Below are 4,198 nucleotides of genomic sequence, written 5' to 3' on the forward strand. Positions count from 1 at the left end.
TCCCACAATTGAGCAACACAATATATGACTCCATAATATTAATAACAATTTGTAGCTGAAAGAACCACAATACACAAATTCTTTCTTAGTAGTTTAGTATTTAGAATATATGTGTATGTGTGCATATATACATATATATGCTGTGATACCTTTCCACTTGAACCTGAAAAAGTCAGGATACTCAGTTTATTGCTATCATCATCGTTACCATTATTGTTGCCACAGTGTGTATCTGCGATAACATATATGTAGCAAAGCACAAGCTAACTCAATTATCTCTTAAGAAATACATAAAATTATGTCCATTGGGACTACTTTTTACGCTTTTTCACTAATCTCTTAGCTCCAAACTCATGCTCTGCGCTGATGCTCTATGATGTAACAGAAACCTTTGTTTTTGCTTTGCCAGCTCTCTTCCTGTTAGTCTCTGAAAATAGGAAGTCCTAAAAAGACAGGGCAAAGCTAGAGGAAGAACATTCTTTCTCTTATCCTTTCTGCTTCGAATAGATTTCCTGTGGTTTCTCTACTCTTGCTGGTTCTTTTGCAGGCTACGGTAGTGATGCTTCATCTATCTTAGTAGTACTTTTCTGCAACAAGACATGAATCCCTGAGGGAAACATAACCAGAGGCATAGCTGCTGGTTGCTCTGCGCGGCTGAAGGCGGCCTCTGAGGAGCCGGTGGTAGGACCAGTCAGCATCCTGTCTTGTCTAGAGCTGCCCACCGATGCTGCTGCTTGTGCTCTGGTGAATAGCTACTACTCCTGCCTGGTGGCCAGGCTGCATCCACAGCACATTGCCTGTTGCCCACTACCTTACCAGTATCCGAGAACAACTGGATGCTGAGCTCCTGCGCTATTCCTAGAGTATCCCACTTCAACCTTGGACTGTCTGCTTAGAGAAATCCTTTAGGTGTCCCTGTTGCATATGATAACATCAAAGTTGTGGGTGAACTGGGAGATATATCTGAAGATCAAGGACACATTCATCTTAACATTGAAACTGACTTTGTTATTTTCAGCCCTGAACCTGGGCAAAAGCTTATGACTACAGTTGATAAAGTGTCTTCTAGCCACATTGGCTGTTTAGTACATGGGTGTTTTAATGCCTCTATCCCTAAACCTGAGAAGTTGTCAGCTGAGCAGTGGCAAACCCTGGAGATAAACGTGGTGATGAATTAGAATTTGAAGTATTTTGTTTACGTTCAGCTGCTGCTGGAATATTCTACAGTCAAGGAAAAATAAATATTGCTTGTTTGCAGTACAAGTGCCCTGAAGTTTCTGAAGACGTAACGGAAACTCACTGAGGAATCTGTTGAAAAAATTCCAAAGAGGAAAAAGAAGACCCAGAATTTGATGAAGTAAATGATGGTACCACAGAGCTGGCAGATTTTGCAGATATCACTCCAAAGGAAGAGGAAGAGCTCCAGGTTAGTATAATACGAATGGCCTTTGTGAGGAAGAGCCAGAGAAAAAGAGGCAGCAGCACCAGGAAGGTCAGGATCCTATTTTTCAATGCAGTGACTCCAGTGGTTACCAAAGTGACCATGAACAGAAAAGAAAACACAGTGAAGAGGCTGAACTTATACCGGTTCTGGAATGATCGCCTAAGAAGAAATGAAAAAGTAATTATCTTTAGTGCATTTTAAATATGATTCAGTTGATAAAAGATTTATATACAATAGATGAGTAAATATTTTGAAAAATGCTTATGTTGTGCTAGCTGTGGTGGCACACACTGGTAACCCAACTACTCAGGAGGCTGAGAGGCCAGTCTGGGCAACTTAGTGAGACCTTGTCTCAAAAAGAGATGGGGCTGTAGCTCAGTGGACAGTGACCCTCGGTTTAATCCCCAGTACTGTGAAATAAAAAGACTCTGGATACCAGTAGTTTATAAAAACAGGGGACACTTGATTAGGAGTTGGCGGGGTTTTGTGGCTAATTTGGATAGAACCCATGTTATTAAAGTGCCCTTTTATTGTAGATAGAATAAAATGTTGAGATGCTTTCGTTCTCAACTCTTGAATTCTTCCAGATGTTGCTTTCCACATAAGATTTTCTTTGCACTCTGAAGATTAGCAAAAGTACTTTATAATGCAGTGTTATTGCTGTCAATAAGAAATAAATTTGAGATCCTACCCCCCAGGGAAAAATGACCTTTAGTCATTTTATGCTGTTTCATTTTGCTTATTTTATTAATCATAGCTACTACAGTGTTTCTATTATTTAACTTAAAAAATGAATTGCCAAAGGAGTTTCTGGTTTCTAAACCCCTTGAGTACCATGCCACTGTCAACTGGTGGATAACAGTATTTACTACACTTTCCTTCGAGGTGTATGTTTATTTTAATTCTGAAAACTGGTGGAAAGTGCTCTTACCTTGTACTTGTTCATTTGTGCCTCATTTGTGTTGGAGAAAAAAATTAGATGAAGATAGGATAAATAGAACACTGACATGCAGAAAATTTCTAAATTACTTTTTGTTTGTTGGAATAAGCTATAAGAATTTGTTTTAAAGAGATTTACTAAGAAAATATGGAATGTTTTGTGACTTCATGGAAAACACAGTAATGAAATGAGAAGCTAGTTGAGGGTGATAATCAGTATGTGGGTGTGCATGTATTTACCAGGGTTATAATGGCAAACAAGGTAGATAGATGTACCTCCTTTCCTTATGGAGTGTTATGAGAGAAACAAATGCACACATGCAGTATTAGTAAGGAGATAAGAACATGACTAATTGTGTCAAATGCTATGAAGCAAAAACTTGACCACTCCTATCTCCTATGATACTATTTGCAAATAGTCAAATGGTTCAGTTAACACCTCCACGTCTGCCATTTTTGTTGCCATTCTTCTAGTACCAGATATAGTGCAAGGCTCACAATTTGATATTTGATAATGAGTCAATTCTGTTAGGGGCATATCTTGAGCTAGTTTGTAAGAATAAGAGAGTTTGGCAAGTGGCAGACCTCTCACAACATGTTGCCTACAAGTAGATTGCCAGACAATGGAAAGGTGCAAGACAGTGTCTTTCATTACAGATGAGATGCATTAGCCCTTGAAATGTGACTAATCCCAACTGAGAAATGTTGTCAATACCAAATCCATACCAGATTTTGATGATATACAAGAAAAGAACATAAACTACATCCATTTTGATATTGGTAAAATTATAATATTTTTATTTTAATGAGCTGAATAAAATGTTAATTTCTAAAAACAAAAAAAAGTCATGAATCCCTTCACAGGTTATCCAATACCCACACTTATATCAGTCACCAGCACCAGCCAGCTGGTGCCTCCTCTTCTTAGGTACATGTCCCAAGCCAATGTGGTTCCTAAATTCACCAAAAGAGCCATTTATTTTTCTCCAAGGACAGAGTCTGAACTCCATGAAGCACCTAAATCCTAAGTTTTAATCATTCCCTTCTCTTATCATTTTTCTTCTGATCTAGAATGGCACCTTCTCCCTGCAGTGCCTTAAAGTGTTCTTACCTTAAAGTGTTCTTACTTTTGAAGTCACCTACTATAAAAACTTGCTGAATTAACATTTTTTAAAAAATATTATTTTCTTTTCATTAAAATAGCTAGTATGATTTCTTTTTCCTTACTAAATGCTGACCACCATACCAGTGTTTGTTCTCACAGCTAGATATTACAGAGCTTAAAATCTGATTTAGATCTCACTCATTCTAAAATCTGATCTTCTTTCAACCATGCACTACCCCACTGCTTATTGCAAAGACATTGAAACTAGAGGGGTGACATTTGGGAAAAAAAAAAAAAAAAAAAAAAAAGCAGTAGCAGCTATTTTACATTGCAGCATTTATCCTTAGATAGTTGGACCACAGTGGCTGAACTGATTCAATAGAAAGCAAAGTAAATTAAGAAAAAGTAAGTGAGAAGGATTAACAAAATAAACTCACGTCAGAATCTCAAAAGTGTAAGAATTGTGGTGCTTAGGAATGGCTTAATGTATGAATGATTGTTTTTGAGGCTTTTGTGAATATGTGAAAAGAGAACTTTGAGCCAGGCAGAAATGAAAATGCAAGTCTGTACCCAGAATTGTGGGATTGTAGTGGATTAAATACTCATCATTTAAATCAATATTATTTTTATAACCTAGGAATGGAACTAACTACAAGTTGGAAAGGATGCAGAATCTCAAAGACAGACACTTTTGAATTTTATTTTTCTGA

The 4,198-nt window shown here is 37.4% G+C and overlaps 1 pseudogene across 1 annotated transcript; it reads left to right on the forward strand.

Annotated features, from left to right (window-relative positions):
• Positions 1-366: 366 nt before the first annotated feature.
• On the forward strand, positions 367-1,599 carry LOC306670383 (DNA-directed RNA polymerase I subunit RPA43-like; annotated as a pseudogene). Its single transcript has 3 exons — positions 367-419; positions 627-859; positions 897-1,599. The product of its transcript is annotated as a DNA-directed RNA polymerase I subunit RPA43-like (transcript).
• The last annotated feature ends 2,599 nt before the right edge of the window (positions 1,600-4,198 follow it).

The sequence above is a fragment of the Sciurus vulgaris genome (genome assembly GCF_902686455.1).
Source record: "Sciurus vulgaris genome assembly, chromosome: 10".
In the NCBI taxonomy this organism is placed as follows: domain Eukaryota; kingdom Metazoa; phylum Chordata; class Mammalia; order Rodentia; family Sciuridae; genus Sciurus; species Sciurus vulgaris.